This window comes from Aegilops tauschii, chromosome 7, assembly GCF_002575655.3.
Source record: "Aegilops tauschii subsp. strangulata cultivar AL8/78 chromosome 7, Aet v6.0, whole genome shotgun sequence".
In the NCBI taxonomy this organism is placed as follows: domain Eukaryota; kingdom Viridiplantae; phylum Streptophyta; class Magnoliopsida; order Poales; family Poaceae; genus Aegilops; species Aegilops tauschii.
This window is the reverse complement of record NC_053041.3, coordinates 28987827-29003270: the sequence shown is the minus strand read 5'-3', so window position 1 is coordinate 29003270 and position 15444 is coordinate 28987827.

Here is a 15444-nt window from a genome sequence, read left to right as displayed (position 1 = left end):
GGCTGGTTGGCCGGTCTGCATGGCTTGTAGTATCAACTTGCACTTGTTCAGCAAGGAAATCATGGTCTTGAAGCGGAGGATCGTGAAGCATGGCGTCAGCATCGGTTTCTTCCAGATCTGGAGTTGTTTCCGGTTCAGCAGCTACATTTTCATCAGCCGGTTTGTTCAACCGAGCTTTCTTGCTGGGTCTTGGCTTGGCGCTGCGAAAAGATAAGACATAAGGATCAGTACAGTATGAAAAGATAACATATCAAGAATAAAGACATGTGCATAACTCACCCAGGAACTGTTTTGAGAGGTGGAAGCTGTGTGGCCAAAGACTCGCCAGAGGATGAGTGAGAAGTACCCTGATAATTTGAATCAGACGGGTTAAGAGGCTGGCAAAAACAACCTGCTTTTGGGCATGCAGTATCAATGGAAGAAGAGACCTCTGATCGGCGTTTCCGAACCGGACTATTCGGTAAACCCGCGGAGGTAACTACCTGGCCGCTGTGCCGGGTTGTACGGCGAGCTTCGTGCTGCTGCGTCTTCAAAAGAAAGTTTGGATCCAAATAAGCAAGAGGGTGAGAAAATTTTACTTTCCGGTTTGCTTGACGGATTTTTGATATTGGCAGAGGATCTGAATCGGAGGAAAGAATAGTTACCTCTATGTCCTCAGCGTGACTGCCTTCAGCGTCATCCTGATAATAATCATTGTCAATGAGATGTACGAAAAATAAACCAAGATAGTCAAGTTCTATCTCTGATTCCGGATTACGCACATTTTCATCAGCTGGTAGATCGGAGGATGTAGTGGTCCTTCTCTTGGCAGGTTTCTTGACAACCTTGATCTTTGGACGAACTGGCTTGACCGGTTTGTCTTGCGGTTTTGCCGGTTTATCTTGTGATGGTTTCTTGTCCAGAACGGACCATCACCCTGTCAGAAAAATAATCACACTTTCAGAGAATATTTGGACAGAAGCAAATTCAGACACAAAGGATTATATGATTCTTACAGCTGGTGGTTTATTGAAGGTGCAGAAAGGGAGTAGCCCGGTTTGGGCACAGACGGCCTCCAGTTCGTTCAGTATTTTCTTTACAGCCTCAGTGACTTCGTCATCTGTAAGCTGAATGTCAATGTGCCGCTGAGCATCCTTCAAACTCCCCGTGTACTCACACATCAAACTGGGGCGCCGGCTTAAGGGCAGAATGCTCCAGCTTATCCAGCAACTAGCAAGATCGACTCCTGTCAAACCGTTCGCCATGAAGGCTCTAAGCTTCGAAAGTTGGGGAGCATAGTTGGCCCGTTCTCTTGCTGTCAGCCTCTGAGGAAATGAGTGTGTGTTGCTCAGGCGTTCAGGGCGGTAACCCGGCAAGGGGTTTTTGTTAGATGGAGAGGTATCCATGCAGTAAAACCATGTTTGGTTCCACTCTTTGGGGTGACTGTGGAGTTTGGGATGGGGGAAGGTGACTTCTTTTCTCTTCTGAACCTCCATTCCGCCCAGTTCCGTATTGGGTCCATCTGAGAACTCGGTGCGACGGTTTAAATGAAAGAAATCCCTAAACAGTTTGCCTGTAGGTTCCTCTTGCAGATAAGCTTCACAGAATACTTGGAAGTGGCAGATACTGGTAACAGAGTTGGGACCGATGTCTTGAGGGCGCAGCTGAAAATTGGCTAGCACATCTCGGAAATTTTTTGAACCGGGAGGGCTAAAACCTCGTCCGAGATGATCAGCAAACACGACTACTTCTCCATCCTTGGGTGTAGGAGGATTTTCCGGGCCAGGGACCCTCCAGTGGATGACATCTTTCTTGGCTAGGGCGCCCGTCTTAACAAGGTTGTTTAATTGCTCCTCGGTTACTCGAGAGGGAGCCCAATTGCACTCATAAACTTGTTTAGCCATGACAAGGAAAATCTGAAACATGAGTATTACCGGTTTAAGATTTACAGTGGACAACTATACAGCGGTATGAGGATACTAGCATATTGGTAAACCAGAGTCTGGCAATGGAACAGTGTAATGCATTGGCGGTTCAACAGGGGACTAATGGTATCTACCGGGTCATCATTTTTTCTGTGAGGTTAAACCAGCCAATCTGGTATTCAAAGGGTGTAAGAGAAGGAAGAAACAAGTTTCACATCTTGCTATGGTAATTTCAGATCTACCGCGCATGGGAAAAACAAAATATATTCTGACCTAAATTCCAGTGTACTGAAGGTTCACCAAGATGAGATGAGTTGGATATCAAGCAGGTGCTGAAACTGCTAAAGCACGAGATTTATGTGGTTTAAACTACTACCACACGAGACCTATGTGGTTTTTGGATCTAACCCACGGATATAAACAATGGAAAAGAAGGACACCGATGAACGACGGAAACCCTAAGCGCAGATCGAAGGTAAGAGAAAGGGGAGACTTACGGGTGCTGTTGAGCAGCGGCGGCGCGCGGAGGAGCTCTGGTACGTTCAGGTCGATGCAGCGGCCAAGGGTGGTGCAGCAGTCGAAGGTTGACGGCGGCGGCCGAGGTCGAAGGTTCGGGCGTCGCGAGGATGAAGATGAAGCGAAGAGACACGAAGGGGAAACTGGAAAGACCCCCTGGCCCTATTTATAAGGAGATAAACGACAGATGCGAAAATCGAGGAGCCGGATTTTTTTGATATAAGCTGATGCTGTCGCCTCGATTGTCGGAGGCTCGTTAATGACAGGTGATGTCACGGCGGTTTACCAAGATCCTAGAAGATGATGTCATGGCGGTTTACAAGATTGTGTGAAGATGCTGAAGAAGAAATTTTCTCAAGTATTGAGGATTGACATGAACCAGTTCAAATCAATCTGGGGCCTAATGTTGGGGATATTACCACTGGGCGTAAACCGGCCAGGAGAGGCCAGGTTAACTTCATAAGTAGTTCATCTGTATCTGAAACCCATGAAGACAGACGGTGACACTTCATGAAGTCCCAGGGCCCGTTTGAGGCATGTAGACACAAACCGACATTGAGATATAAACTTGTGTTGTAAGATATGCGTAGCAGAGACCGAGCCGGACACGATTATGAGCCGGCCTCGGAGTCTGTAAACCGAAGGGCGTCAACCCATGTATATAAGGGGACGACCCGGCGGCGGTTCAGGGACAACAAACAACAACTCGAGACTCAAGCAAAGCGTATTCGCTCCCTAGTCATCGAAACCCCATCAATTCCATCACAACTAGACGTAGGGTTTTACCTTCATCGAAGGGGCCGAACTAGTATAAAACTCTCTTGCGTCCCTTGTCCGCTTTAACCCCTTTAAGTTAACCCGTAGCGATTGATCCACGACTAAGTCCTTTCTCTAGGACATCTGCCGTGACAAAACCACGACAGTGACCGAATGTTGTTCGGAGTTTTGGATGAGATCACGGATATGACGAGGAACTCCGGAATGGTCCGGAAGTAAAGATTGATATGTGGATAGTAGTGTTTGATCTCCGGAAAGGTTCCGGAATCCATCGGAAGGGGTTCCGGATGTTTCTCGAAATGTTTGGGCACGAGAACACTTTATCTGGGCGAAAGGGGAAAGCCCACGAGGTTTTTGGAAAGTGCAAAAGGAAGTTTTGCGGAGTCCAGGGGCCAGACGCCAGGGACCCTGGCGTCTGGCCCTGGAGTCCGAGAAGGACTCTTGCCTTCTGGTTGAAACCGACTTTGTGGAGGCTTTTACTCCAAGTTTCGACCCCAAGGCTCAACATATAAATAGAGGGGTAGGGCTAGCACCCAAGACACATCGAAAAAACACCAAGTCGTGTGCCGGCAACCCCGTCCCCTCTAGTTTATCCTCCGTCATAGTTTTCGTAGTGCTTAGGCGAAGCCCTACGGAGATTTTTCTACACCAACACCGTCACCACGCCGTCGTGCTGCCGGAACTCATCTACTACTTCGCCCCTCTTGCTGGATCGAGAAGGCAGGGACGTCATCGAGCTGAACGTGTGCAGAACTCGGAGGTGTCGTGCTTTCCGTACTTGGATCGGTCGGATCGTGAAGACGTACGACTACATCAACCGCGTTGATATAACGCTTCCGCTTACGGTCTACGAGGGTACGTAGACAACACTCTCCCCTCTCGTTGCTATGCATCACCATGATCTTGCGTGTGCGTAGGAATTTTTTTGAAATTACTACGTTACCTAACACCTAACACAACCGGGTGGAGAGGTCCAATGGTCAAAGCCCGTCCGTGGGAAGTCAAAGGGCTAGATCTCGTGGTCAACCGTTCCAGGGTTAGGCGGGACGGGGGTCCTTGGGGTAGCAATGCCACCGGAGCGTCGCACCGGCCCCTCATACATAAGGGGTGGTGTTGTGGCATGTCTGAAGAGGCGGCACGCGTCTCCGGTGTGTGGCCCCCCTCACGGACGGCTCCGCCGCCGGCACCTGGAAGGGGGAAACGGACGCGTCGGGTCTATACGGAGGGGATGTTGCTGTGGGTTTGGCCCGGATGTTGCTCCCAGGTGTCCCTCTGGGCTGACCTAACACAACCGGGTGGAGAGGTCCACTGGTCAAAGCCCGTCCTTGGGAAGTCAAAGGGCTAGATCTCGTGGTCAACCGCTCCAGGGTTAGGCGGGACGGGGGCCCTGGCGGGTAGCAATGCCACCGGAGCATCACACCGGCCCCTCATACATGCGGGGTGGTGTTGTGGCATGTCTGAAGCGGCGCACGCGTCTCCGGGGTGTGGCCCCCTCACGGACGGAGCCACCGCCGGCACCTGGAGGGGGAAACGTACGCGTCGGGTCTACACGGAGGGAATGTTGCTGTGAGTTTGGCCCGGATGTTCCTCCCAGGTGTCCCTCTGGGCTGACCTAACACAACCGGGTGGAGAGGTCCAGTGGTCAAAGCCCGTCCTTGGGTAGTCAAAGGGCTAGATCTCGTGGTCAACCGCTCTAGGGTTAGGCGGGACGGGGGCCCTAGGGGGCTAGCAATTCCACCGGAGCGTCGCACCGGCCCCTCATACATGCGGGGTGGTGTTGTGGCATGTCTGAAGAGGCGGCACGCGTCTCCGGGGTGTGGCCCGCTTCACGGACGGCGGCGCCGCCGGCACCTGGAGGGGAAAACTGACGCGTCGGGTCTACACGGAGGGGATGTAGCTGTGGGTTTGGCCCGGAAATTGCTCCCAGGTGTCCCTCTGGGCTGACCTAACACAATCGGGTGGAGAGGTTCATTGGTCAAAGCCCGTCCTTGGGAAGTCAAAGGGCTAGATCTCGTGCTTAACCGCTCCAGGGTTAGGCAGGACGGGGGCCCTGGGGGTAGCAATGCCACCAGAGCATTGCACCGCCCCCTCATACATGCGAGGTGGTGTTGTGGCATGTCTGAAGAGGCGGCACGCGTCTCCGAGGTGTGACCCCCCTCACGGACGGCGCCGCCGCCGGCACCTGGAGGGGGGAAACGGACGCGTCGGGTCTATACGGAAACCGGACCGGTGTCCGGGCACCGAAAGTTTCAGAGTAATTCTCCGTTTTCCAAGCGCATAGTTTGCCACGTGGCATCTTGTGCTGCTGCAAAAAATAATGCTATCTATACATAATTTTTTTAAAAAGAAAAATTTGATGCATAAAAAAAGGAAAAAAGAAAAAAATTATGGCTACGGCTTAGCCGTCGGCATAGGATTCCTTATCCAGCCGCGGCGCACCCCTTCCTCCACTCATTCATCCCCACCGCTCCCCGCCGCCCGCTCCCCGCCGCCCGCCGCCGCCGCCGCCGCTCCACCCACGCCCCTCCCCGCCGCCCGCTCCACCCGCACCGTTTCCCGCCCCCTCCTCGCACCGCCACCGCCACCTCGACGCCACGCCGCCGCGGCCACCACCCTCTCCACCCGCTCACCCCACCACCAACCCCATCCCCTGCCTCCTCTCGCCGGCATGCGTCGTCACCGCCCCGACCTCATGCCCTCCCTGTCCTGCTCGGGCCTCGGCGTGCCGGCCCGGGCTCGGAGCCCCCCTCCGCCGACGCCCTGCCGCGGCGGCCCCGGCCCCCGTCCACCTATCCCTGGCCGCTGTCCCAGGCCTCCCTGCTCGCCAGCTGCACCAGTGCCAACGTTGCCCGCAAGTGAGATTGTTTTTTCCATTTTTTTGCATTTTTTAATGCTTGTTATGTGATAGATGCATGTGTAGTGAAATATGGATGAATGGATGTTCGTGAAGTTGGTGAAGTATATAAAATAGTTAATGAAGCTTTTATTTTCATTTTGTGATGTTGTCAAATAGCTATGTGATATGCGCTAAAAAAATTGAAGAACAAAATTGGTATATTTGAGATGTTGTCAAATAGCTATAGTTTCATTTTGTGATGTTGACAAAATTGGTATCTGATGAGTAGTTATTTTATCATGATGATCTTGCTAAATAAAGTTGAAGAACAAAATTTGACACTTAATGAAAATTAGGATTTGAAGTATCATGGTGATCTAAAACCCTGACTAGATGTCATTAGCAATATGATTATTTTCATAGTTTGAACTGTCAATGCTTTATGTGATGTGATGCCCTCAAATTTTTTGACTCGGTAAAATTTACAGGCTTTGTGGTATTTCATCTACCTGGAGCCTTCGTCGTCTAGGTTTTTGGTCCGTGATCCGGCCGCTACTCGACTACTTCCTCTACAGCGGAGGGTGAGCTACGAATCCACCTTCACCTCCTACCCTCTTTTAAGTAGATTTCATTTTCACATCAAGTCGCGTAACCTAGGCGTCTCCCGTCCGAAAGGGTTGCGTCGATAAATATGCATTCAATTGCATATTTATCACCGCAGCTCTTTCCACGGACAGCCCGAGGATGTGTAGATTAGGTATGTTGTTCATGCTCTACCCCGTTCCGAGGCAGGATTTCGGCGGCGCCTCCCTGTTGTTCTCCGGATGCACATTCTCTCCGCATTTTGCCGAGACGTGTATTTGGAGAACAGCGGGGAGGTACTGCCGAAATTTTGTCTCGGAATGGGGTAGAGCATGGACAATGTACTCAATCTACACATTCTCGGGTGGGTTTAGGACCCATCTTTACCTATTAGAGATGTAGGTGGATTAAATGTCGTTTCTCATCAACCTTGTAAAAAATAAAATATTGATGTGAGTAATTTAAATGAATCCTTAATTTTGATGTGTGGCTTCCAATAAAGCAGAGATGGCAGATAATCAGTGGATGTATAGTGGGTTTTTTCGTCGGAATCATGTAACAACAGAGTGGGTCAAGAAAACTGATGTGTTTTTGAAAGAGATATTCCGTAGTCCAATGAGGATTGTGCCAGAATGCCCGTGTGCCAAATGTAGGAGACGTATGCGCAGAGATAAGAGTGAGATGACTAAGCACCTTCGCACGCACGGATTTATGCCCATCTTTAATATGCCGATAAACTTTGCCCAGCGGGACCATGGTAGAGAGGAGGTGATACGACAACGCGTCGCTGGTTATGAGGACGATGGTGTTAGAGACATGCTAGATGATGTCTTTGCTGCACAGCCGACACCTCCGTCACATTCAGCGAATGAACCGGAGGAGCCGGAAGAAACCGCAAAGGCCTTCCTGGATATCTTGGCCTCGTCAAAGAAACCTCTTTATGAGGGTGCCAAGCTCTCTGTGCTGGATGCCATATCGCAACTGATGGCAGTCAAGGCTGAGTACGGCTGTAGCCGAGGTTGCTTCGAAGCATTTCTGGGAGTATGTGCTAACAGCCTGCCTGAGGGCCATGAACTGCCGAAAACCATGTACGCTACGAACAAAATCATGAAGGCGCTCGATATAGAGTACCCGGAGGAAGCAGCCAAGGCTGGGAATGTCAGAATTGCTATATCAGGTGATGGGTTCAATCCATATGGCATGTCGTCTAATCCATCCAGCTACTGGCCCGTATTTGTTATTCCGCTCAATCTCCCTCCCGGCGTCATAATGCAACGCAAGCCCATGTTCCTGTCGCTTATAATTCCGGGGCCTGAATATCCGCGGAAGAATTTGAGTGTGTTTATGCAGCCGTTGGTGGATGATTTGCACCATTCTTGGTACTTCCCGAGGTTGACATACGACCGGCATCTGCAGAAACATTTCTTGATGAAAGTTTGGCTACAGTATTGCATGCATGACTTTCCCGGATATGCCTTGTTCTGTGGATGGTGTACAAGTGGGAAGATGCCTTGCCCAGTGTGCATGCAGGCCTTGATTTTCATTTGGCTGAAGAAGGGTGGCAAGTATGTTGCCTTTGACCTGCATCGACAGTTCCTCCCTCCAGACCATCCTGATAGGGAAGACAAGAAGAACTTCACAAAAGGCAAAGTTGTCCATGAAGTAAAGAAGATTCCAACTTTTTCTGGTGCGGATGTGCTTGCTCAGCTGAAAGCTCTTAAGCCTGCCGGCGAAGGGAAAGGCAAAGGTAAAGGCAAAGCCAAAGCCAAAGCCACAGGCGAAGACGAGGGCGAGGGCGAGGGCAAAGGAAAAAGGCAAAGGGAAAAATTGTTTTGAAGGATATGGTGAGACGCACAACTGGACTCACATTACCCCCTTCACGCAGCTTCCCTATTTTAAGGACCTCAAACTTCCATACAACATCGACGTGATGCACACCAAAAAGAATGTCGCAGAGTCCCTTTTTCACACGATCCTCAACATTCCTGATAAGACAAAGGATAATGTTAATGCTAGAGTCGGTCAACAGAAATTTGTGATAGACCACGTCTACACATGCAGCCACCCACAGGCAGTCAAAAATCTTGGTTCAAGCCAGATGCTGACTTCGTACTTAAAAAGGATCATAAGATGGAGGCATTCAAGTGGCTGAAACACGTCGTGAAGTTCACTGATGGTTATGCGTCGAATATAAGTAAGGGGGTCAATCTTTCAACGGGCAAAGTGACCGGGATCAAGAGTCATGACTATCATGTATGGATTGAGCGGATTATGCCGGTGATGGTTCGGGGCTATGTTCCCGAGCGTGTCTGGCGTGTGCTTGCAGAGCTAAGCCATTTCTTCCGCACACTTTGTGCTAAAGAAGTATGTCCTGAGATGATAAAAGAAATGCATAAGAAGGCGCCGGAGTTGATATGCAAGCTAGAGAAGATCTTCCCGCCAGGCTTCTTTACTCCAATGACACATCTCATTTTGCACCTCGCGAACGAGGTATTGTTGGGGGGCCCTGTGCAGAATCGTTGGTAGTACGGACCTGAGAGACAAAACAAGCATCTGAGACAAAAATGTGGAAACAAAGCTAAGATAGAAGCTTCCATAGCTGAGGCAGTTATCCTAGAGGAGGTGGCAGACCTCAGGACAGCATACTATCCGGACCATGTTGCAACGCTGCACAATAAGGTGTGTCGATACAATACAGAAGAACCCAAGTATAAACCCAGGCTGCCTCTATTCAGTGGGCAAGGTGGCAGGGCTGGATGCTCGACACCTTATATCATGCCACAAGATGAGTGGGAGGATGTCATGTTCTATATCTTGCACAACATCAAGGAAGTTGAGGATGAATGGATGAGGTAATACCTTTGCACCATTCTTGTAGTCAATTCGTTATGTTCACTTTGCCTCGTTCTAATACTGCTTTTCTTATTTTAGTCAATTCGTTGATGAAGAGTGGACGGGAATGCTACCTCCTACTGAACCGGAGGCACTTGCTCTTCTACGAAAGGGTCACGATGGAAGGAAAAAAATTATTGCGTGATTGATGGAGAAAGTAAATTTTCACACTTCCCTATTACCCAGTTGACCCTACAATTCCAATTAAACTCATGCACCCTATAATTTCAATTAAACTTGTAGGGAAAAGATCCAAACGCATCAATGGATGAAGAATTGAGATGGGTTTCCATGGGTTTTAACAGTCGGGTCATGACATGCAAAAAGTATGATGTGAATGGGTATCGCTTCCATACAGAGGAGCACCAGAACAGTCGGCCTGATCCCAAAACTATAAATACCGGAGTCTTCACGGAAGGAGATAATGAAGTGGATTACTATGGAAGGGTAGCAAAAATATATGAGCTTACATTCAAACATGGCCGCGAACCCGTAAGTCTCACTATGTTCAAATGCCGATGGTTCGACCCCTAAAAGGGTCTGAGACATACGCCTTCTGTTGGTTTAGTTGAAGTTAAACCATCAACCATCTATGCCGGAGCTGATCTCTTTATCGCCGCTACCCAGGCCACACAAGTATATTATATGCCTTACCCATGCCAGAAAGAGTACCTAAAGGGTTGGGAAGTTGTGTTTAAGGTGTCGCCACATGGTAAGCTACCGGACCCGAACGATGAGGATTACTACAACATAAACCCCATGACATACGAGGGAGTGTTCTTTCAACAGCAACATGATGACGTGGTACGAAACAAGGACGATGATGACTTGGGTTATGTTGACCTGGACCCAAACGATGACGACGCACAGATTGATGGTGAGGCAGTTGTGAATCAAAGAGACATAATTATGCTTGAAAAGTTTAATAAAGACACTGACGATGAGGAAGAGCCTCCACCTCCGTCGGACAACGAAGAAGATATGTGTGGTAGTGATGATGAGACCGGTCGACAAATAGATTACAATAGTGATGATTCATATGGGTTCTAGAAAATGTAAGTTCTTTTAATGATCATTTACAATAGTATGCTTAATGTGCTCTTCTGTTATTAATGTTCTTTTCTGTATGCTTAATGTGCTCTTCTGTTATTAATGTTCTTTCCTGTATGCTTGTTTATTTGATATCCTTACTAATTGTTTATAGTTTCGTTCATAGTTTATTATCCAATCACTCAACGCATGCTTTGTTTGATTTTGGTTTTATGCATGATTGCAACAATTCTATAGATTTCTTGACGAGCACAAGGCCAGAGCCGACATGGTCTTGCTGGCTGCGACAAAGAAGAAAGCTCGTCAGTTGCAGTACGAGGTGCGCTGGGTTGCCGTCTCGTACTTCTACCACACCTACCTTCATCAAAAGATGAGCAAAAGTGAAGCGGATAAGCAAGGACTTACCTTGAACAGGGAGCAGTACATGAAGGTAATATTAGAGACTTTTCATTCCAACATATAAGCAGTCAATATCATCGTTTCATGCTCACATGTCATGCTTCCATCATGTAGGTTATTCCTCCTTGGTGCTTTGGAAAGGATGATGGATGGGCGCGTTTGGTGGATACGTGGCTCGGCGAGGATGCAGAGTTTGCTGCCAAGAGCATCAAGGCCCGTGCTAACCGTGGAAAAGACGGGACACACGGCCAAGGAAACAGGAACCACTGGGGCTTCAAGGCCATGAAGGTATATCTATATGCATGATGCATTTTTGTTCTTCTCTTTACCGTCATGTTCTTATGTATGGCTAACTTCTGCACCGACATTGCAGGAGGACAAGTTGAAGAGGCCGCTCTCAGACATTGAGTCGTGGAAGCTGGCTCGCGAGCGGAGTGATCGCAAGGCCGGCGAGAACCAGTACTACGGCAAGACCGAGGAGCACCTGGAGTCTTACAGTCAGCAGTTTCAGAGGTTGCATCCTGGTCCGGATGCTCCTGACGTCGCCCAGTCTCAGATCGACGACACGGCGGCGGTGGCCATCCAAGGGAAGCCCCATGGCCGGTATCCGTGTTTCGATGGCTTGAGCACTCCTTCGGTCTCGTACACACGGCTTCGGGCTACCAACCCGAGCCCGTTAGAGAGTACGGGGCGTTCGCAGCCTCCCTTAGCCCGCTAGCATGCTATAAGTACTTCCCCTTTATCTTCTTTCTCTCTAACTTTCTCAGTTTATTTTCAACATTGCTCACTTAGAAACAACCTAAATTTTGTAAGCATATAAGGCCTTTGTCGAGCATAGGAATCTCGAGGTGCGGGAGTACTTGCAACGAGTGAGGGCAAACGATGATTACAACCGTCAGATGATGACGGTTAGTTTTGCCCTCTTAAAACCAAGCTAAATTTTTGCACTTTCATTCCTTCTGACCTTCTAGTTTGCTTGTTTAACTAACATCCAGGCTATGTTGGCGTCTTGGAGTAACCGCACGGATCCACCACAAATGGGACCCCCACCACCACCTACGGGAGAACCCCCACACGTGCCCATGTTCGATGAGTGGGTGGCACTAGGCAGTGATAGTCCGGTTAGTTCATTTGCCTAACTACTGACAAACTAGTTCTTGTTCATTCAACACTATCATATCATATTTACCGTTAGAATCTTCTCTCAAACATGTAGGGGACCAGTGGCTCGACTCCTGCTTCGTCCATCCCAGTCACTCCGATCTGGCAGAGTGGTGCTGGTCTTGGTGGTGGCGGTTTTGGCGGAGGTGGTCTTGGCGGTGGCGGTTTTGGCGGTGGTGGTCTTGGCGGTGGTGGTTTTGGCGGCGGTGGTCTTGCCTGATGTCGTTGATGATACCCGTGCATGTGGCCGTCGTGCCATACCTTTCATGTTCCTACTTGTTAGTTTCTTTAGATGACGATGTTCCATGTCTTGCAAATCTCTATGTTCATGAAGTTTCGCCGATGATGATCTTTAGATGTTTAACTTGAGTATGTTTAAATGATGATGATGATCTTGAGTATCTTTAGATAATGAACTTGATGATGATCTTGAAGGAAATATGCCCTAGAGGCAATAATAAAGTTATTATTTATTTCCTTATATCATGATAAATGTTTATTATTCATGCTAGAATTGTATTAACCGGAAACTTAGTACATGTGTGAATACATAGACAAACAGAATGTCCCTAGTATGCCTCTACTTGACTAGCTCGTTAATCAAAGATGGCTAAGTTTCCTATCCATAGACATGTGTTGTCATTTGATGAACGGGATCACATCATTAGGAGAATGATGTGATGGACAAGACCCATTCATTAGCTTAGCATTGTGATCGTTACAGTTTTATTGCTACTGCTTTCTTCATGACTTATACATGTTCCTCGGACTATGAGATTGTGCAACTCCCGAATATCTGGAGGAACACTTTGTGTGCAATCAAACGTCACAACGTAAATGGGTGATTATAAAGATGCTCTACATGTGTTTACGAAGGTGTTTGTTCGGTTGGCATGAATCAAGATTAGGATTTATCACTCCATGTATCGGAGAGGTATCTCTGGGCCCACTCGGTAATGCAGATCACTATAAGCCTTGCAAGCAATGTGACTAATGAGTTAGTTGCGGGATGATGCATTACCGAACGAGTAAAGAGACTTGCCGGTAACGAGATTGAACTAGGTATTGAGATACCGACGATCGAATCTCGGGCAAGTAACATACCGATGACAAAGGGAACAACGTATGTTGTTATGCGGTTTGACCGATAAAGATCTTCGTAGAATATGTAGGAGCCAATATGAGCATCCAGGTTCCGCTATTGGTTATTGACCGGAGACGAGTCCCGGTCATGTCTACATAGTAGTCGAACCCGTAGGGTCCGCACGCTTAACGTTCGGTGACGATCGGTAATATGAGTTTATGTATTTTGATGTAGCGAAGGTAGTTCGGAGTCCCAGATGAGATCGGGGACATGACGAGGAGTCTCGAAATGGTCGAGATGTAAAGATCGATATATTGGACGACTATATTCGGACATCGGAAAGGTTCCGAGTGATTCGGGTATTTTTCGGAGTACCGGAGAGTTACGGGAATTCGCATTGGGCCTTAATGGGCCATACGGGAAAGGAGAGAAAGGCCTCAAAAGGTGGCTGCACCCCTCCCCATGGTCTCGTCAGAATTGGACTAGGGAGGGGGGGCGCCCCCTTCTTCCTTCTCCTTTTCCCTTCCCTTTTTCCTATTCCATGTGGGAGGAGGAATCCTACTAGGACTAGGGAGTCCTCGTAGGACTCGACACTTCTGGCGTGCCCTAGGGGCTGGCCGGCCTCCCCTCCTCCATCCTTTATACACGGAGGCAGGGGGCACCCCAAAGACACAACAATTGATCATTGATCTCTTAGCCGTGTGCGGTGCCCCCCTCCACCATATTCAACCTCGGTAGTATCGTAGCGGTGCTTAGGCGAAGCCCTGCGTCGGTAGCATCATCAACACTGTCATCACGCCGTCGTGCGGACGAAACTCTCCCGCAAAGCTCTGCTGGATCGGAGTTCGTGGGACGTCATCGAGCTGAACGTGTGCTGAACTCGGAGGTGCCGTACGTTCGGTACTTGGATCGGTCGGATCGTGAATACGTACGACTACATCAACCGCATTGTCATAACGCTTCCGCGTTCGGTCTACGAGGGTACGTGGACAACACTCTCCCCTCTCGTTGCTATGCATCACCATGATCTTGTGTGTGCGTAGGAAATTTTTGAAATTACTACGTTCCCCAACAGTGGTATCAGAGCCAGGTTTATGCATAGATGTTATATGCACGAGTAGAACACAAGTGAGTTGTGGGCGATACAAGTCATACTGCTTACCAGCATGTCATACTTTGGTTCGGCGGTATTGTTGGATGAAGCGGCCCGGACCGATATTACGTGTACGCTTACGCGAGACTGGTTCTACCGACGTGCTTTGCACACAGGTGGCTGACGGGTGTCAGTTTCTCCAACTTTAGTTGAACCGAGTGTGGCTATGCCCGGTCCTTGAGAAGGTTAAAACAGCACTAACTTGCTCAGCACGTAGCGGCCACGTAAAACTTGCAACAACAAAGTAGAGGACGTCTAACTTGTTTTTGCAGGGCATGTTGTGATGTGATATGGTCAAGACATGATGCTATATTTTATTGTATGAGATGATCATGTTTTGTAACGGAGTTATCGGCAACTGGCAGGAGCCATATGGTTGTCACTTTATTGTATGCAATGCAATCGCCCTGTAATTGCTTTACTTTATCACTAAGCGGTAGCGATAGTCGTAGAAAAAATAGTTGGCGAGACGACAACGATGCTACGATGGAAATCAAGGTGTCGCGCTGGTGACGATGGTGATCTTGACGGTGCTTCGGAGATGAAGATCACAAGCACAAGATGATGATGGCCATATCATATCACTCATATTGATTGCATGTGATGTTTATCTTTTATGCATCTTATTTTGCTTAGATCGACGGTAGCATTATAAGATGATCTCTCACTAAATTTCAAGGTGTAAGTGTTCTCCCTGAGCAGGCACCATTGCGAAAGTTCTTCGTGCTGAGACACCACGTGATGATCGGGTGTGATAAGCTCTACGTTCAAATACAACGGGTGCAAGACAGTTTTGCACACGCGGAATACTCAGGTTAAACTTGACGAGCCTAGCATATGCAGATATGGCCTCGGAACAAATCATATAGAAGATATGATCAACATAGTGATGTTCACCATTGAAAACTACTCCATCTCACGTGATGATCGGACATGGTTTAGTTGATATGGATCACGTGATCACTTAGATGATTAGAGGGATGTCTATCTAAGTGGGAGTTCTTAAGTAATATGATTAATTGAACTTTAATTTATCATGAACTTAGTCCTGATAGTATTAGCATATCTATGTTGTAGATCAATAGCTCGC